This window comes from Macrotis lagotis, chromosome 5 (assembly GCF_037893015.1).
Source record: "Macrotis lagotis isolate mMagLag1 chromosome 5, bilby.v1.9.chrom.fasta, whole genome shotgun sequence".
Taxonomy (NCBI): Eukaryota; Metazoa; Chordata; class Mammalia; order Peramelemorphia; family Peramelidae; genus Macrotis; species Macrotis lagotis.
In genome coordinates, this window is record NC_133662.1 from 143,341,712 (window position 1) to 143,363,782 (window position 22,071).

Here is a 22,071-nt window from a genome sequence, read left to right on the forward strand (position 1 = left end):
CTTGGTTTTATCTCTGAGTTCAATAGTTTTGTTCCTTTTGATATAATTATTTTAATTTTCAGAATTTCTAATTTGATACTTAATTGAGGATTTTTAATTTGTTCTTTGTCTAATGTTTTTAGTTACATGCCCAGTCCATTTATCTCCTCTTTCTCTATTTTTTTCATATAAGCATTTAGAGTACAATGTATCTCCTAATAATTGTTTTGGTTGTATCCCATAAGTTTTGGTATGTTGTCTCATCATTATCACTGTCTTGCATGAAATCATTAATTATTTCTATGATTTGTTGTTTGATCCACTCATACTTGCCATAACACAAGGTTGATTTTTTGTATAGAACCATATACTGCAGAAAAAAAGAAAGGCATACTCCCTTCTCTCCCATTCAATTTTCTCCAGAGATCTATCATATCTAATCTTTCTAACATTTTTTCACCTCCTTAATTTCCTTCTTGTTTATTTTCTGGTTAGATTTATCTAACTCTGAGAGAGGGAGGTTGAAGTCTCCCAGCAGTAGAGTGTTGTTCTCTTTGTCTTCCTGTTATTCATTTAGCTTCTCCTCTAAGAATATGGATGCTGTACTTTTTGGTGCATTCACGTTTGCTATTGAAATTTGTTCATTGTCTATGGTACCTTTTAGGAAGATAGTTTCCTTAGCTGTTTTAATGTGATATATTTTTTCCAACTGCTTTGTCTGAGATAAGGATTGCTATGCCTGCTTTTTTTCACTTCAGCTGAAGCATTATATATTCTATTCCAGTCTCTTACCTTTACTCTATGTTTAGCTCTCTGCTTCAAATGGATTCTGGTTTTTAATACACTCTGCTATCTGCTTCTGTATTATGGGAGCGTTCATCCTATTCACATTTACAGTTACAATTTTAACTCTTTATTGCTAAATCCCCTCTGTTTTTATTTCCCCCCTTCTTTCACCTTATCCTTCCTCCCAGTGTTTTGCTTCTGAATTCCACCTCTCAGTATGTTTCCTCTTCTATCCACCACTCTCCCTTTTCTTACCTCTTTCTCTTTTCCCTTTTTTCCTTCCCTCCTTTCTGTTAGTCCTTCCTTCAATCCCATCTTTTTCCCCTCCTTATACTTGAAAGAAAAGGTAAATTTCTAACCTCAACTGAGTGTATGTGTTAATCCCTCTGAGGCAAATCCGATGAGAGTAAGATTCAGGTGGTTTTCATCTCCTTCTTTCCCTCTATTGCAATAGCCTTTGTACCTCTTCATGTGATGTGATTTACCTCATTCAACCTCCCTCTTCTTCCTGTCTCTTTAGAGTCCTCCCCCCCTTTTTAATGAATTATCAAAAATAATTTCATCAAAGTCATGGGTATGCCACGAATATACATACCTTCAGCCTAAGTATAATCCCTCGAATAGAGTTACAATTTTCAAGAGTTATAAGTATCTTCCTCCCAGTGGAAATGTAACTGGTTTAATCTTATTAGGTAACAGTTTTTTTTTCTTTTTCCCTGTTTACCTTTTCATATATCTCTTGAGTATCCTGTTTGAAGCTCAAATTTTCTGCTTAGCTCTGGTCTTTTTTTATCAGGAAAATTTGAAAGTCACCTATTTTGATAAATGCCCATCGTTTTTCCCTTAGAGGGATCAGTTTTTCTGGATATTGAATTCTTGGTTGTATTCTCCAGAATGCCATATTCCAGGACCTTCAATCCCTTAAATTTGATGCAGTCAGGCCTCATGTAATCCGGACTGTGGCTCTTTGATATTTGAATTGCTTCTTTCTGGTTGTTTGCAGGATTTTCTTCTTGATCTGATAATTCTGGAGTTTGGCCACAATATTCCTTGGTGTTTTCATTTGGGATCTGCCTCAAGAATGTTGGGTACTTCCCTGGGAACTCTAGGGGATCCTCTCTAACACTGAGAGCTTGTGATTTAGACCACCATCCAGATCAGGCAGGCTGGCAGGATGGATTGTCCTGGGTAATCCTACTGGAGCTCTCCCTGTCAGAGTGTTGAAGTTTTCCCAGGCCTCCCACCATACACATTGCCAAGACTTCTGTTCCCTGTTCAGGTAAGTTGGCTACCTCACCCTGCTGCTGGTGCTCTGGGCCTCTGCTATCTGCCCTAGGCTTTCCCATGCTCCTACCCCCCACCCTCTCTGACAGACCTTGCTGGAAGATGTTCCCCTTTGCTCTGTTTTGGATTCTGTAGATCCAAAATATTTTGAGAGATTTGGTTCATGTTGGTTCTGAGACAAAGCCAGGAGAGCTCAAAATAGTGCCTGCTTTCTCTCCATACCATGGTCTTAAGTGTTTTATTTACTGTCTTATGCTTCACTTGAGTCTCGAAATTGCAGATCAAATTTTCTGTTCAGTTCTAATCTTCTCTTTAGGAAAGTTTGAACATCCTCTATTTAATTTAACAATCTATATTTTTCCCTGAAAGAGTATGCTCAATTTTGCTGTGTAGTTGATTCTTGATTATACTCCAAGTTCCTTTACCTTCAAGAATATCATAGTCCAAAATCTAAGATTTTTTTAAATGTAGAAGCTGCTAAATTCTATGTGATCCTGATTATGGCTGCATGATAACTGCATTCTGGCTGCTTGTAATATTTTTCTCCTTGACCTAGAAAGCTCTGAAATTTCACTATAATATTCCTGGTAGTTTTCATTTTGGTATATCTCTTTTGGGAGGTGATCAGTGAATTCTTTCAATTTCTAGAATATAAGGACAGTTTCCCTTGAGAACTTCTTGAAAGATGACAACTAAACTCTTTTTTTGACCATGGCTAGTCCAATCATTTTTGATTATCTCTCCTGGATTTATTTTTCCAGGTCAGTTGTATTTCCAATAAGATATTTCACAGTGTCTTCTAATTTTTCATTTTTTACTTTGTTTTGTTTCTTAACTTCTCATAAAGTCATGAACTTCCCTTTAATCAATTCTATATTTTAAGGACTTCTTTTTCCATTTGGTCTTTCTGGTATTTTAAGGCCTTCTCCTCATTGGTTTTTTTTTCATTTGGCTCAGGCTGTGTTTTCTTCAGTATTTTTTCGTGCCTCCATCAAGTACTGATTTGTTTATCATGATTTTCCTGCATCACTCTCATTTCTCTTTTCAGTTTTCCTTTACCTCTGTTACTTGATTTTCAAAATCCTTTTTGAGCTCAGCTGTGTAATCTTAGCCAAGTCACTTAACACCATTGCTATTCATAAAACAAAAACAAACAAAATAACTCTCAGTGGATAGTGGAAAGAGCACTGCCTCTGGAGTCAGGATGATCTGCGTTCAAATCCATTCTAAGACCTGACACTGACTAGCTATGTGACCCTGGGCAGTGGTCATCTTCTAGGTGCCCTAGTTCTTGTTGACATCACTAAGTTTGAGACAAATTACAGTGTGTCCGACTGTGACTGATCAGACCAACATGAGCTCAGAATGCTCTTCCATAGGTTGGGCACAAATAGTCCATGTAAACATTTGGTCTGGGTACTCTAAACTTATGGATTCTTCAATTCTGCCTTCCTCACAAAATGCAACACCCTCACTGATGAGGGCACCATGCTGGGCAGTCCTGTGTAAAGTGTCTCTTATGCTATACAATCAATTCTAAAATTATTCGATGAGATCTTCAGGCTGTCTCAGTTTTGATTCTTCTGACCTGTGTATGTTTTTCATAAGATAGTTTTTCTGGCAAGCATATGTCTGGCATTATAACAATGTGTACAACCCATCGTGGTTGCACTCCATGTAGTAATATTGGAACCCTAGGCAGTTTAGCTCAAAAAGAACCTCAGTGTCTGGTATCTTCTCCTGCCAGGTGATCTTCAGAATCTTCTTAAGCAATTTAAATAGAAGTGATTGAGTTTCAACATGGTGCTAATTGACTGTCTAAGTTTCACAGGTATTCAGCAATAAGGTCAGCACAATAGCTCTGTAGACCTTCATTTTGGTAGTCAGACTAATACTTCTCTCCCATACTTACTTTCAGAGCCTGTCAAATGCCAAATTAGGTCTGGCAATGCTCATTGTCAATGTGTTCCTCCCTCGAAGGGACACTGCAAAGGTAAATGAAGTTGTCTACAATACTCAACACTTCTCCATTTGCTGTAATTGAAGTTTCTGCATATGGATGATGTGGCACTGCCTGATAGAGCACCTGTGTTTTCTTGGTATTAATTACAAAGACCAAAATTAGCATAAGCAGAAGAGAATTGATTCATACTTTGTTGCAACTCAACTTGATAGGCTGCATTGAGTGCACAATCATCTGCAAACAGAAGGTCATGCACCAAAATTCACTTCATTTTGCTCTTTGCTTGAAGTCTGTTCAAGTTGAAGAGTTTGCCATCAGTGCAGTAGCTGACCTTGAGACCATGTTCATCCTCAGTGCATGATTAAAAATATCATGCTAAAAAACTATGGGAGCAAGGACATATCCTTGTTTTACTCCATTGGTGACTGGGAAATCTCAAGAGCATTGTCCACTATCCAGAACCCAGGCATGCATGTTGTCATGAAAATCTACAATACTGATGAACTTCTCCAGGCAACCAAAGCTTGACATAATTTACCATAAACCCTCATGAATGATAGTATCAAAGGCCTTGGTCAGATCTACAATTGGCATAAACAGATATCTACTCTGTATCTGGTATTTGTCCTGGAGTTGTCATTCAGCAAACACTATATCAACTGTTCCTCAACCCTTTCTTAAACCACATTGGCTTTCAAGGAAGTGATCAACTTCTAGGTAAAGGATCAGCCTACTGAGATAAATCATTCTCTGACAAGAATCTTACCAGCAATAACTAAAAGAGAATTACCCTTGGACAATACAGGACATTCTATTCCCTTTACCTTTATAGGGATGGATGATGGAAGCATCCTTAAATTCTTGGGGGATAACCTCTTCATGCCATATAACCTGGGAAATTTCAGTGAGTTTTTGTATAAACGATGGACCCCCTACCTTGTAGTTCTCAGCTGGAATAGAATCAGCACCAGGTATTTTTCCCCTTGAAAGAAGCCTAATGGCATTCAACAACCTCTTCTTCAGCTGAAACTTCAGCTAGGGACTGTTTGACTTCAACTTGAGGTAAATGGTCAATAGCTTCTGTATTGATTAATGATGATCTGTCTCTAGGATCATATCCCTATCATTAATCAATGGAGATTCATCAACACTGAGAAGTTGAGATGCACCACATGTCTTTGACCCATAAATAGCCTTCATGCATCATAAAACATTTTTGGTTTGTTACTGCTTCCTTCTTAGAAATGGAAGAACTATCCTGCTAGTAAATGCTGTTGTGCTCTCTTTTTTTTTTCCTTTAGCAGCTTGTATTTCACCTTCATTTTCTGGTCACTTAACCCAGATGGTGCTCCATGATTGAGGGTATGGCCAGTGGGCATGGGCTACTGGGCCACCAGGGCTTTCTCCATCATTGTCACCTAATACCCTTTGTGGCTAATCAGGGCACCAGGATTTAGAACAAGGGTGTAGCTAATTGATTTTCTTGTCATTCAGTTATTTTGAGTTATGTCTAACAATATTTTAGAGGATATAAACATTAAATAAACAGAAAATGGATGATGTGGTTTATAAAAGACTGAGGAATTTAAGAGAGATAGGAGAAATGAGAGCAAGAATGAGAATATCAAATATGATGGGATGATTCACAGTCTGAAAGGCTGAAAAGAAATCAATTAGAATGATGATAGCTCAATGATAGGCATGGAAAACAGATTGAAAATGGTTAAGAAGTGAGTAGGAAAGAAATGTTAAGTGTAAACAACAAATTCTAAAAGTATTTCTGTATAAGAAAGGATATATGATCATAGTTTTAACAAAGTTTTTATTTGGATAGAATATCAAAAAACATATCTGTAAGCAACAGAAAAAGTACCAGCATAAAAAAAGAATTTCAGTATAAGAGAATGAAAGTGAATGATCAAGAAGAGAGGAGAAGGGCTATGATCAAGCAGTGAAAAGAGTATATGAACTTGACAAGGAGGACTACTTTTGTGCTAGGAAAAATTAAATGTAAGAGAATGGGAGAGGATATAAATGTTCTTTTAATTATAGAGCAGAAAAGAACATCGCAGCCAATGTCATCTATTTGCTTTGTAACCTAGTAGACAAATTTCTTTGCTGAAAGAAAATTGAAGGAGGGTTATGTGTGAGTAAGAGCATTTTTTTTAAAAAAAGAAGCAATGAAATGAGAGGAGATGAGAAGAAAAGAGAGTAGGACAGGAGATAAGAGAACAGAACAGAACAGAAAAGAACAGAAAAGAAGATAGTAATAGCCACAGATAAGAACATGTGACCATAAAAGAATAAAATAATTGAATCAGAGAGACCCTCATTTAAATAAAATAGCAAATTTGTAGTTGATTTGATCAATATGATTAAATGACTTTCTCCAGTTGCATTTATAAGGACATGACTAGGAGCAGCAAAGGAAAATGATGGAAATAACAAGAGTGGAGGTAACAAAGAATTTGAGTTTGTAAGAATTTGAGTTTCATCTTGATTAAGATCAAGAATATAGAACTCTTTGCAGCTTAACTGTCCAAGCATACGGTCAAGACTGATGGAAAGAAAGTGAAGCCAGAGCAAAAGTGTTGGGCTGCAAGAACAAATTGGAGTGGGGGTACTAGAAGTTATAGTAAGAGGGAAACATAGATTTAGGAAGAGTGAGGCAGAGCACGAGATAGGATAGGAAGATGTAACCTGAAAGATGAAATTTAGATGATCTTTCATGGGAATAACTGTTAGAGGTTATTGTGATATCTAGCCATATTCATCCTCTGGCAGGTTGAGATGGAGAAAAGGCTTCAGTTGTGCTTATATATAATGATGCAGAGACAACAAGAAAACTAAGAGAATGCACACACACACACACACACACACACACATACATACATGGGGAGAGAGAGATCATTATAATAATATAAAGAAGAACAATGCTAAAATAGATCAGAATTCAGACTAATATAATGATACATTTTGATTCTAAAGGATTAATGATTAACCATACTTCCTTTCTCTTGATAGATCAGGGATAGATTCTGGATATGAAATTCTACCTACACTATCAGGCACAAATTGCTATTGGAAATCGACTATAATACCAAAAGTCATTAAATATTTTGAAAATATACTTTTCAAAAATTTATATTGCATGAATTGTGGTTCATAAAATTGAAGACCAGGAAGTTTGAGGGACTGTCAACATCTACATTGAGGTCAATATCTATATGAGGATAATATTGGGGTTGAGAAAAGGAGGGAGAATAATCAAGAGACTAGCAGAGGACTGTGATGTCATCAAATTAAGCCATCAGAATGGATGCAACAAACCTTTCAGGAAATACTTCTAAATAATAATCTCCAATGGATGGGGCAGCTAGGTGCAGTGGATGGAGCACTGACCCTGGAGTCAGAAGAGCCTGAGTTCAAATTCAGCCTCAGACACTTAACAATTACCTAGCTGTGTGACCTTGGGCAAGTCACTTAACCCCATTGCCTTGCAAAAAATAAAAAAAAAAAAACAACAACCAAATAATGTCCAATGACCCTAAATAGAGATAAGGAGCAATATTTATTGCGATTCATTTTCTTATAATGGTGATTTGGATTGGAACAGATTGCAATAGGGAATATTCTAATGCTGGAGAGGGTAACCAGAGATCCAGTGTTTTCTCAAGATAACTGTCTTTCCATGCAAAAAAAGCAGGATGATTGCAAAGCAAAGAGAGCAATATTAAAGGGAGGTCTCAGATTGCACCAGATGACAAAGTGAGGCATTGAAAGGTGGCTAAAGATAGGAGTATTGCAACAAGTAAAAGAGAAAAACATCCAAATGTTTCAGCTAAGGGCAGCTAGGTGGTGCAGTGGATAGAGTACCAGCCCTGGAGTCAGGAAGACCTGAGTTCAAATTCCATCTCAGATACTTAATAATTTCCTAGCTGTGTGACTTTGGGCAAGTTACTTAACCCCATTGCCTTAAATAAATAAAATTTTTAAAAAATCATCTAAAATGTTTGTATTTAAGCCTTTACTAATAATAGTCTAGAACAATGATTACCCAATATGGGCACTAAATGGTTTATTTTGGGTCAACTGTCATGTTTTTAATTACATTGAGAACTTTTCAATAAGATGGTAAATGAAACGTATTTAATCCTTAAAAAGAGAAATAAGTATTTAACAACTTTCAATTGTATAATTCCACAGAATATGAATATATGTTCAAGAATATGAAGTCTGAACCCAATAAATTCTGTACAACAATTTTATAAGAAACTCGCTTATTTGTATTTGAACTAAAACATTAATTTTTCAAGGTAAGAAGAATCTCCTAGTATGAAGTAAAAATATATGTGAAACCTAATTTGACCAAATCTTTTTTAAAAAAAAATTATATATTTAAGGCAATTAAGGGGTTGAGAGTCACTTGCCCAAAGTCACACAGCTAGTCGGTTATCAAGTGTCTGAAGTCTGATTTGAACTCAGTTCCTCCTGACTCCAAGGCCAATGCTCTATCCACTGCACACCTAGCTATCCCTAATCTTTTTAAAATTTATGGAATGTGATATGAGAAAAATGCCATGATCATTTTGCCATTTGAGAGGTCTGCATACTGAAACCTTTTCATGCTCACAAAGAACTTGTTTAGGATTAAACGGGAACTGTGTATGAAAAAGTACCTTGCCTCTAGGACAAAATGTGTGTGTGTGTGTGTGTGTGTGTGTGCAAGAGAAACAAAAACATATAAAACATAAACAGACACAAAGAGGCAGAGAGAGAGGAGAGAGAGAGAGAGAGAGAATCGTTTATTGAAAATGTGAGATGATAGAGCATTTTATGGTATGCATGGCAGAAAAATGACAAGTTGGCAAAATCTTTTCCATTTCAGTGAAAAAACTGAGAGTAGATGAGCCATTATCAGGTATGATGAACCCTTTGCTTGATTTTCTTTTCTGATTCTACAATAGTTTCCATGAAAACAATATCAGGAAATTATTTCCACATCTAAACCCAAAGAGATCAAAAAAGAGGAAAGATGCCTATATGTATTATGTTTTGAGATAAAATAGAACTATAACCTAAAGGAGTGCTCATGAGACAGAGAATGACTAATCAAGATATAGAACATTGCTGTGCCATGAGAAATAATAAAACAATTTTGTTAGAATCTAGATGGGCATATATGTATAGAATCAGATAATAATTTATACATTAATAACATTTGAAAGATCAACAATTATGAAAGATTCAAAATTGTGCAATGGAATAACTAACCATGATTAGAGAAAACTGATGACAAAAGAATTCTATACAACTCTGAAAAGGAAAATAATGGACTCATGATGCATAATGAAACATGAGTTTATGAGCACGATCAATACAGAAATTTGCTTAGCTTGACTTAGCCTATTTGTTAGAAAGATTTTTTCTTTTTTTCCCCTAATAGAAGAGGAAGGGAGAACTAATAAGAAGAGGGATCCTAGAAATGGAATCTCCAAGTCCCCTCAAAAAAGAAAAAAAATGAGTAGAGAGCAAAAGGAATGTTAGATAAACATGACAAATTTAAATTTTGCTATTTTAATTCATCATACTTAAAAATAAAAACTCTTAAGTAACAAAGATGCATACATTGATGTACAATATTCTCCTGCACATGAGAATGTTTATGCTTGTGTTAAGTTCATAAAAGATAAAATTTTAATAGGAAAAAAAATAAAAACAAAATAATTCATACTCATATCATTATTTTCTCCTCAGAACCGATGTGTTAACTTCTCTATTTGAACTAAACTAGAAACTATTTTGGTATCCCTATTCTTCTTAGATATTTAACTGAAGTTGTAAATCTGATTGCCCTATAATATAGATTGAGGATCACCTATTATTTGTCCAAATATTTTCATATTCACAATAAACAGATCAGTCATCCTAGCCCATATGTTGTTCACTTACAATTTTACATCTCTCATATTTCTATATTTTAACAGATGTGTTAACTACGTTAACATAAACATAACAGACTATATTTCAAAAGAAATGTGAGATGCACAAATTTATAGAATCCACCTCAAATTGTGACTGACTTCTGATAGAGCATTCTGAACTCATATTATTCTGATTAGTCATAGTCAGACACACTATAAATTAGCTAACATAGTGATATCATTTTAATCCTCTTCAAGAACCAAGGAAAGCAACCAATCAACCAGCCTTCATCCTAAGAATGTTTTCCCTCTGTACCTTTTCTTCTTGCTAACCCCTGTTTCTTTCAACAATCAGTTTAAAAATCACAGCTAGAGTCCCCATAGCTGCCAGTGACTTCTTCAAAATTTCCTTGTACATTGTATATGCTAACATATGTATATATATATATATCTATATATATCTATATCTATATCTATATCTATATCTATATATCTATATATCTATATATATATATATATATATATATATCGCCTTTCCTACTGGATTGTAAGGCCCTTGAAGGCAAATATGATTTAACTTTTGTCTTTATATACCCAGCACTAAACACAATGACTGGTACATAGTGCTTTATAGCCAATTCTTGCTAATTCATTGATAACTATCTATTCAATGATCAATTTTCAATAGCTCCAGAATGATTTTCTTGCTTGTTATAAAGATTCAAAAATTATACAAAAACTACAATATAGACTGAATTATGATAATGTACCTTTTCCTGATAAGTTAATCAAGTATCTTGTCCATGAAAAATCATTAAAGCAATTAAAATATTTTTCTCCTTTAACAAATTAAAGTGATATAGATTTTATAACTAATGATATAGCCACCACCCTAACCCCAAACTTAAAAAAACACATATAAATTGACATGCAGTCAAGGCATAAGGTTAATGAAAGCGTACATTTCATTTCTTGTTAAAATAGCATTTAGGATGAAGCAGGTAATAGGGAGGGATGGGATAGGGTGACTGTGCCAGAAATGCAACATTACTTGCAAAAAGAGATATTTTAAAATGTTTAATAAACACATTCTTGAAACAAAATGGAATAAAAACAAAGACGACCCCAGGCTATATCTCCAGATTTCAGGGCTTCCAAATCTTACAGGATGATATGTAAAGTAATACAATTCGTTATAGATCTAAAAGGTCTGAGACCACTCTAAACTCAGAGCATTTAACTCAGAGAGTGAAATTCTAGGACTAGCTCTGGGAGGTACTCATGGGTAATTGCTTCAATTCTATTTTTTTTAAAAAAGAAACAAAATCAAAGTATATTGAACTGGAAAAGAAGGGGTAGAAGTATCAGAATGGACCAGACTACCAGGAAAGTTCTTCAGACCTTTACAGATAGTTCAAAAGATTTAAGATCGTGAGACTGATGCAATCACCTTCTGTATATCTCAATCCAACCATCTCCCTTGGGACATTCTCTGAGGAAAGCAAAAGCAATCCCCTCAAAAATGTCTGGGATTCCCCAGCATGGCTTTATTTTCATTAGCATGAGTTAACTTGGCTTTTGTGACCCATAATATCCTGGCTCACCATCAATAATTTTCATTGTTATTTGCATAACTTTTCACTGTTACAGATACCTTGGTTAATCTAACCAGAAGACTTTAGAACTCAGTAAACTAGCTTGATATTGTTGTGATAAAATGAATGATAGGAATCTTGGAGGTCAAGGGATTCTGAAAAATTCCTCCTAAGTCAATAAGGGACAGGATTATGTAAGCATTCAGCTTGGTTCTTTTGCAGCTTGGTTCTCTTGTATATTGTTCCCAAACTAAAAATCTTAGCCAGTAATAATGGCAGGTTGAATACCTAGGCAAGATATTACACATCCTAGGAAAGACCATTAGCCAAATGATGATTAATTTCAACATGTCACCAACTAGGTAGAAAAAGTCATTCCAAAGTAAGATTAATAACAGATGTATTTTTTCTAGTGAAAATGTAAGTGAATATAGATGTAATAGCAGCCAGAGCTAAGTTATTACTTGCTTTACCCTAAATGTCATATGCCATTCAAGAAAAGGAAGTTCTTGGGATGTCTCAAGATATTACAAGGAAAATATATGGACCTATGTTTCATTCTTATATTTAGCACTTCTACTTTTATTTATGTATGTTCATTTGGATAGATTCAGGAGGGAGGTGGAGAATTTTAATTCATACGTAAAGATTTCAAATCTAATTGAAACAAGTCAGATTCAGTAAATTATTGCTAAGAAACTTGTAAGACATCTTTGCAAAATGAAAATGACTGAAAGTTCATCAAATATAAATGTAATCAATTATATAAATAGGACAGTAAAATATCAAATTCTTAAGAGCTGAAACTATTTTGTTTATTATTTTCTATCTCTACTATTTACCACAGTGCCTGGCACAGAGAAAATAATTGTTGAATATTGAAAGGCTGTTGAATTCTGAACAAATGAATAGCCTCTAGTTTGTATAAACAAATTCAACTGAATGACAAATATGTATTAAGTTCCTACAATACACTAGGAATAATTAATAGAAAGATTTAAAAAAGTATTCCTATACTCAAAGGGCATATATTTTCTTAGGGGTAAAGAAAATGGGTATAGAAACTAGTGTAGTAGCCATGGGAATGGATAGAAGAAGTGTGGATTATTTGATAACATTGCCCAAGCAAAATTGACAAGACTTGGGAAATGATTAGATATAAAGGGTGAGATGTTGAATTTCTGGCTGCTCTTGCACAATTCTCTTTCCCCCAATGCTGTCTGTCTGCTTTTTTATGTCTACCCAAATCAACCTTTACTCCATTGTCAAAAATCTACTCTAGATGTTCCTATCCCTTCCAATGAACCCTCTGTATACATACTCTAAAAGGAGTAAATTTGTTTTCATCTTAAACCTCTTCCTTACTCATATTCTATTTTCTCTCTGTAGAAACAGGTTCCATCCAGACTATGCTATTTCTCCTACTATCCTGTGTGGTACTGGCTACATTTTCTTTCCCTTTGTCTCACTGATTATAAATTAGAATGCTTTTTGCTATGCTTTGACTTTTCTAGATTTTTCTACTGACTATTCAATTATCATTCAGTCTTAATGTACTGAGGCTGGACCTATGAATTGATAGGATTTTCTAGAAGCAATCTATAATTATATATAAAAAAGTTATTAATCCCTACTGACCTAGCTAAATCAATATCTCTTCTGGGTTTTACCCAAAATATTTTTTTTTAAAAAGAAGAGTTTCTTTATCTAGAAAAATATTCATAGGGGCAGCTAGGTGGCACAGTGGATAGAGCATTGACCCTGGAGTCAAGAGGACCTGAATTTGAATCTCTCCTCAAACACTTAATAATTACCTAGCTGAGTGACCTTGGAATTTCATTAAACCCCATTGTCTTGCAAACCCTCTCCCCAAAATATTCACAGAAGCCATTTTTGAAGTGGTTAAAAATATAAAAACCCTCTGAAAATTAAGGAATGTCCAACAATTAAAGAATGACTGAATAACTTGTGGTATATGAATGCAATGTATCATTAATGTCATATGAAATGAGGAAATAGGTGATTTCAAAGAAACATTTGAAAACTTCTATGAACTAATGCAGAATGAAATGAGAACTGAACAATATAAGGTATAAAGCATCAATATTACCAAAATTAATCATTTTAGGGATTTATATAAACTTATGAAGAATGAAATGAAAACTTAGAGAATAATTTATACTAAGACATCAATGTAAATCATTAAAAGCTCTAAGAACTATTATCAATATGATTATTATGACCATTCATGTTTACAGAGGACTGATGATGAAATATGCTTTTCCATTTCAAGAGATGAAGGATTTAGGGAGCAGAATGAGACACACATACATATGCTATATGGATATGTTATATATACACTCATATGTTTTTTAATGTATATACACACATATTTATATGTTTGTGTGTTCAATTTTTGTGTGTATGTGTGTTTTCTGGGAAGGTTAGGACAAGAAAATCATTTTTTCTTTCCTTTTTAAATAGAGTAAAAAATTATAGGAGGAGAAAATAGATTTTTTTGTTATTTTAATAGTGTTCCACAACTGTGAAATGTTTCATGATCTTTCAGATAAATTTATTCTAATGTTAACTTATTGGATTGTTTTTCTTTACTATAATAAGACTGTTCATGAAGTGGGAGCTATTTGTAAATCTATGTAGTGTTACAAAGCACACATCAATAAAATTGAAAGTTGCAAAAAAGAGTGGTTGATTTTATATAGTACTCTAAGGTCTAGAATTTTGATCACAATCCTCTAAGGTAAATAAAGGAAATGTTATTACTTTATAGGTGGGAAAACTTAGATTAGTTGACATGGTCTTTACTCATCCATGGTCAAATAGATAGTATATGGATTTAGAGTCAGAGACTTGAGTTCAAATCCTGCTCTGTGATCTTGGGCAAATTTTCTATCCCCATATTCTGTGTTCCTTTTATCTAAGTTCTTTCTACATTTCAATTCAATGTAATTCAACAAGTATTGATTAAGTATTTACCATGTGCCAGTAAATGTTTTAAGTAAGCCCTAGGGATACAAAAAATGGCAAAAGCCAGTCATTGCTCTTAAGGAACTTGTAATGTAATGGAGATATTGCTTGCAAATATGTAAAAGTTTTATATATACATATATATATATATATATATATACATATATATATATACATGTGTGTGTAGTGTATATATATATACATATATATAGTATAAATATATTCACATATATGTATATGTATTATAGATATATAAAGGAAAAAAACAGGAACAAAAAGAGGGAAAAACTACTCAACTAAGAGGTTTTAGGGAAGGCTTCCTGTAGATGATGTGATTTTAATTGAAACTTAAAGAAAACAAGTTTGAGAGGAAGAAGAGCATGAGAAAAGGGCAAAGAAAATATGCAAATGGGGGGGCAGCTAGGTGGCACAGTGGATAGAGCGCCTGCCCTGAAGTTAGGAGTCCTTGAGTTCAAATCTGGCCTCAAACACTTAATAATTACCTAGCTGTGTGGTCTTGGGCAAGCCACTTAACCCCATTGCCTTGAAAATTAAAAAAAAAAAAAAGAAAATATACTAATGGAGAAAAACAGAGTGTCTTATTGCTGGAATAACCAGAAGGGCAGTGTCACAATGTATATACTTGTCATTGTTTATTAAAATAGCGTAAATATTTCTGTGAATATATTCTTTTGTCTTTTTCACTTTTCATTTGTCTTCACCATCTGGATTATCAGTTCATAGAGGAAAAGAATTATATTTTGTTTCTTTTGGATTTTCTCCCATAATGTATACTGGATACAAATCACTTCCTGACGGCCTGTCACACATATGCCCCAACTAGTGTTTAGTTCTGCTGCCACCTGCTAATGGTATTCAAAGGCACTAATAGTTCTTCCTTAGCATAAAGTCTGGAAACTGAGGGAGATGCCCCTTTTCTGCCTTCCTTTCTGTGGTGTAAATGATTTCCATCCGGAACACTTCAACCAGTACAAAGAATGAATCAATATTAACCAGAGCCAGGAGTATGGAAAACTGGGCCAGGGAATGTAGTGAGAATTAAAGAATGTACATTAGAAGAGTTTATCTAGATTAGGTTCCACCGGCTGCTAGATACAGAGGATGAAAACACAAGGTTTATGTAGCCTTACAACTGCCAAATATAAATAGTGAAACATAAAGGACTACGGGAAGACCTAAAAATCTATCAAGACATGCCCAGGAAATACCAGTCCATTTACAAAGTAACTCCTCATCTTCATCCTGTAAACTCATGTGAGCAGCTGTGCATTTTCTCTTTTTTTTCCCCAAAACTCTGGCCAGCTCCTTTTTGACTCAATATCCAGTCTGGCTTTCCATTACATTCTTATTTCTCCCTCTAAGCAAAGTAAGAGCCTGCTTGAGGAAAGCAGAGAGAGGAAGAGACCATTTGAGCTAATCTTTCTCCTGGTCAAATTAGCAGCAACTTCTCCAGAGATGAGCAATCTTTGTGTATGGTTCATAGACATCAGTTTCTTCCTTTCCTAGAACTTCTCAGTCTTTCCAAGAAATTCTTTGCCTTTAGTTTCCATTAAAAGTGGTTACTTAGGGGTGACTAGGTGGTACAGTGGATAAAGCATCGGCCCTGGAGTCAGGAGTACCTGGGTTCAAATCCGGTCTCAGATACTTAATAATTACCTAGCTTTGTGGCCTTGGGCAAGCCACTCAACCCCATTTGCCTTGCAAAAAAAAGTGGTTACTTATTACTAATTTTATTTTTAATCATATCCCTAAATGTCTAATTAGTACAATGTTAAAGGTCTTTTGTGACATAATTTCCAGAGAAAGATAATATTTGCACTTCAAAGAATTAGAGTGAGAAATTGCATGTCAAAGAAAATCAACAAATCCTGGGGAATGTCCTCTAAGATTCATCCATTTTCAGGAATCCTGCCAAAAATCTCACGGATTTTAGTCCATCTTTATTCATGGGTGGGTGGAAGCCTCTGGTGATTTCAGTCAGCTGAATGTCTATGACTAAATTATTACTCAGGAAGAAAAAATATTAATAAATGGAAATAGTATTCTAAGAATCATAATACACTTTACATTATGTGATCACATTTGAGCTTCACAATAACCCTAGGATTTAGATGTTTATTATTTCCTCTTTCTGGTTGAAGGATGAGACATTCAGAGTGACTAAGTAATTTCCCAGTCACCCTGTTCATAGTGTGTGCCATAAGATTTGAGCCTGTCTTCCTGACAAGACAAACTCTCTATTCTTTAAGTAATAAGGAAAAAGACAATGGATAGCTTCTTGTCATAGTAAAACTCAGAATGTTGACTACCTTACGTTATCATAGATATGGATCCATCCATTGGCCAGTGAAAAAGCATACTTCTGAAAATATAAATGGGGTCAACTTTAGACCAAGTGTGTTTTATCAGGGCAAAAGAACACCAAGCATCAGGGATACTAACTGAAATGTGAAAATATATACATGTATGAATACCTGTGCCAGTCAATGGTTTAAATATGTATGTGTATATCTATAGGAATGTACATATATATATATATATATATATATATATGAATACACAGTATATATACAAATGTTTGTATATGCATATACATAGGTATATGTGTTTTTATATTGTATTATATGTGCTATATATATGTTGTATAGGCATGTATATATACACATATATATATGCTGCATATGATGTATATCTAAATATAAAAACATCTTCATATAATATCTATGAATACATAAAATATCTATATGTTACATGTGTATATTGATATATATGTATACTATATATATATATATATATATGTATATACACACACACACACATGTCCTAGGATATATATGTGATAATCAAAAAATTGGATCACAAGTATAGTGCTCTCAGGATAGTCCATCTTTATTCATTGGTGGTAGAGGCTTCTGATAATTTCAGCCAGCTGAATGACTATGACTAAGGCAATACTAAGGAAGAAAACATAAATGAACTAATACTCTAAGGTTCATAAAACACTTTATATGATCACATTTGAGCTTCACAGTAGCCTCATGAGTACATGGCCTCCTAAGCAAGCCTTGTCTTGTATTGCCTGAATTATTTCTTTCCAAAAAACAAGTCCCCCTTGTTGGATAACAATATATCTGTATCTGTTCTCATTCTTAGGATGCTCTACATCCTCAACTCTGCCTGTAAGATTGCCTGGTTTTCTTTAAGTTTCAGCTAAAATTCTCTTTCCCATCAAAATGCAACTAGTATTTTCTCTTCTTCTTTGACACCTAAGCAGTTGTGTGTCTACTATTCGGGTAATTTCAGTGGCAATAGTGACAGAAGTAGTGGAATTTGGGAGTAATTCACCACAAAACGTCAAACCAGTGCAAAGAAAAGAGTTCATTTAGAGCAAGCTGTTTTCAAGACAAGTGCAATATAAAATAGCTAATGAATACTTCTATTGTGAATGTCACTACAAAGTTCCCTTAAAATCTTTCAAATAAAAAAAAATCTTTGAATAATTGTAGTTATATAGTCAGTCTTTTACTGTATGTGAGAATAAAACTGTTTCCATACCTGGTTCATGTTGCATTCTGGGTGCCCCTTTTACTTCCTCCTCCTCCTCTCCTGGGGAGTGACCCCTTAGACCAGAGTCAAGAACAATATTCTTCTTTAGAATGTGAGATGGGACTGGAACTGAGGTACTGGTAGCCTAGTTACCTGGTTAAACAAACAGATCATTCAAGAATCATGAACCCAGAGCAAACCATGAGGGAAGGTAAAGGGTAGCAATTGACTTCTTTTGATTAGTGGACAAGAATCCTGGAGTTACAGATATATATTTGATGTTGTCTTGATTTTCTTTGTCTTATCCCATTATATCTAGCACCTTCAGTCTTAGAGACTGCTGAGAATTAATTCCCCACATGTGAGATCTTACACTTCTTTGGTTTTAGCTGGGATATTATCTTGTCCTCAACTTATTTATTGCTGTGTATTCTTGGCATATTCTAAACTGTATAAATTTTTTTATTTCTTTTTGCTAGATTTTTTGATAAAGAAGTTTTCTAGCTGTTTGTGAAAGATTTTTGGGGGGGTACTTGCATTTGGCAACAGGGGATAAGTGGCAGGGGAAAATTGAGGGCTGCTCTCCATCTTCAGAGTGATTGGGGAGCAGTTGTTGTTCTGAATTCCTCTGAATCTTAGCCTAGAAGTATTTGAATGATAGCTTGATATACCTTCTTCAAGACTGGAGAAGAGAGAAATCATTGAAGGGAAATGTCCTCAGGAAAAGGGGAAATTTAAAGATCAGATTGGGTTTGGGGTAAAAACTCAAATTATGATCCAAGAAAGTAAGAAAAGCTTAGATTTCACAATTACCCAAGTGAGGTGGGCAGTTTTCCTAAGGGACACTTTTGTGATGTATACTGTATGTGTAAAGGGATACAATTCCTGATAGGCTGAGAAAATTCTTAGTTGGTGAGGAAGGATTTGTTTCAGTTGATTTGATATAGCCTTTAAGAGTGAAATGCAGAGAAAGAGAGAAGACAGATGATTTTGGGAATTTTGAAAGATTTCTATAGAGTGTTAATAAGTTACTAAATATTCACAAAGGCTGATAACAAAGACATTTAAGAAGGGGGGGGAAAGGAAAGGGAAAGGGAGCAGCCATATATGTGACCAGGTTTAGACCCACATGAATCCAGATGGAAGAGGAGATCAGCCAAACATACAAATTCTATAATTCTATAAATAGACTTCTAGATAAACTATATTCATAGATAAACACATTTAAATGCATACACACACACATATATATGTATATTATATATATATATATAGTGTATGTGTCTTAATTGGCTGATTAATCATGAATCCTAAAGAATGTGAGCAGGGAGGCTCATACACATATGCATGCCCATGTTTATATTTTACATTCAAACATGATGCTACAAATGCTATCAATTAATATGAGGTCCTGAACCTTAGTTAATTAATCAACAAGCCTTTACTAAGCTCTTGTTATATCACCTACTGTACCAGGTACCAGGAGTGCCAAGTTGAAATTGAGCAATTCCCTGATTTCAAGGGGATTATCTTCTATTGGGGGCATATCTGAAAATACCAGCATGTAAACAAATATCTTTCTTACAATATAAGCAATAAGAATGATGGTTCACTTTACACAGTGATCTATAATTCCCAGACACTTTTCCCAGAATCTCAACTGGAACAGAGCAAACAATGCTTTGCCTCAGGGTACTGACATCCAAGGACACTATGTTTCCTCCCAGGAATTATTACTCTTTCTTTTCTTCCTAACAATGCTACAAAATAGGCAATATAATTGGTTTTAGTTCCTTTTAACAGATAGTTTTAAATTTTGGTCAAATTACTTTTACATTCCATCTATAATAAAAGTTTGTGGTTATCTCTATTGCAAAATCTCCAAATTTGCTATATACTGTAATATGAGAGATGAGTTACTAAAGACTCAGAATTTCATTTCACTTCTTGATTCTTCTCCCAAAAAAGATGAACAGCAACAAACAAAACCAAATAAACAAAAATGACAAAAAACTGGAAAAACATAATTCTATTACATATACTAAGAAGCAGGAAGTTGTCTCATACAGAAAAAGGAAATCATTAATACTGGAAAGGACGTAGAAAATGGGTTTACTAAGGCACTATTGGTAGCATTGTGAACTGATTCAACCATTCTGGAGAACAATTTGGAAATACATTCAAAAGACCTAGCAAAACCAGAACTAGGACTGACTATATTCCAAAGAATATCAAAGAGAATTCTGAACATTGTGGATAAGTCCAATTACTTTGGCAATATGTACCCATAAATGTTGCTGCATGCATTGCCAAAGATAGTTCAATGTTAGGGAAGATTCAAAGCAAAGTGTGAGAGAAATGAAGTATTAGACTGCTTACCAAACTGAAGGTCTACAGTACCATAGTGCTGATGTCATTGCTGAATGTCTGTGAAATGTGGATAGTCAACACTGAAATGCCAGGAAGCTGAATCACTTCATTATGAATTATCTTAGGAAGATTCTAAGGGTCACCTGGCAATATAATGTACCAACCCTGAGGTCTTTTCTCAAGATAAACTGCTTAGGATTTAAATTTTACTGCAGAGATTGACCATGTTATTTGAATGATAAATATATGTTTGCCCAAAAGACTATTTTACAGAGAACTTAACACAAGGGAAATGCTCACATAATGGTCAGAAGTTGTATAAGAATACTCTCAAGGCCTTTCTGAAGAACTCTGAAATTAATTGTGTGACATGGGAGATTCTGGCAAAGGACTACCAGAATGGAGTGCCTCATCAAAAAAAAAGTGCTGTGTTCTATAACAGAATTGCAGTACAATAGTTTAAAAGAAACATAGGATAAGCAAATTTAGAAACATTTACCATCCAAATATTCATATGAACTATTTGTACCTGACCTGTGGTAGAATATTTCAAACTCATATTGGTCTGATCAGTCACCATCGGACATACTGTACTTTTATTTTTTCTCGTGCTTTTTTTTTCTTTCTTTGCTGGAGGACTTGAAACAAACATTATACTCCCCCCCCAACATAAATCATTCAAGTAAAACCTAATGAACTATAGAAATGATCAAGGTGAAGGGACAAAAATAGTATAACTATCTGATGCTGGAGAGGGCAAAGAGAGAGATGGGGAGGGAAGCAGTATTTCTATGTCTGTCTTTCTTAAAATTTAAATTAAAAAATAGACAGTTCAAAATGGGACACAGATTGAAATCCAAACAAGTTCTCATAGTCTATGTTCCACCCCACTCCCATACAAACAAGAAACAACCAAATGCCCTACTCTGGTTAAGAGTGGAAAGTTGGGTCCTTCCTTAGCCAGCCTATACAGATATCTCTGAGAAGACAGCCAAGGATGGTTCCCCCTGGTCTCAGGTAAGAGTGGGTTGGGGGCCTTAGGGGTGTATTTTAGTGAATCCTCTCCAGTTTTTCAGTCTTTCTGGAACATCTCCCCAGCCAATGCCAAATGTTTCTCTCTCTTGGGGTGTCTTCCAAGGACTCTTTATTTAACATTTGCCTGCAAATTGTCCTCTTCTCAATTTTCTATCCCTATTTTCTATTTCAGTTTCACCTTCTTCTCCACTAAAATTATCAAGGTCTCACTTGGAACTGCTTCTGGTTTTCTGGAATATGATCCTGCCCCTTCCCCATAGAAAGTTGCCCTGGCCCTGGCCTCACCTCACTCACTTTCACTGCTTTTACCCTCTCAGTCATCATACAGATAATACTTTTCTGCTTTAGGGTGTATATCTGGGTTCTCTTCTGAAACTCATTATTGCCACTGCTGTTTGTGCCAGTATAGTAGCTTCTGGGGCAGTTAGGTAGAGCAGTAGATAAAGCACTGGCCTTGGAGCCAGGAGGACAGGAGTTTGAATCTGGCCTCAGACACTTGACTATTACTAGCCGTGTGACCTTGGGCAAGTCACTTTATCCTCATTGCCTCCCATTCAAGGCCATCTCCAGTCATCTTGAT

At 34.9% G+C, this 22,071-nt stretch overlaps 1 long non-coding RNA gene across 3 annotated transcripts in view; it reads left to right on the top strand.

Annotated features, from left to right (window-relative positions):
- The window catches only part of LOC141487983 (uncharacterized), a 162,959-nt gene that overhangs the window by 97,438 nt on the left and 43,450 nt on the right, over positions 1-22,071 (top strand). The window contains exons 3-4 of one of the 3 annotated variants that reach the window (XR_012468557.1): positions 1,769-2,044; positions 3,968-10,361. The exons of 1 other annotated variant lie outside the window; for it this stretch is intronic. This is a non-coding gene — a long non-coding RNA (uncharacterized LOC141487983). Of the gene's footprint in view, positions 1-1,768; positions 2,045-3,967; positions 10,362-22,071 lie in introns of those variants that run through there. One more of the 3 variants, XR_012468556.1, reaches the window with a different exon arrangement.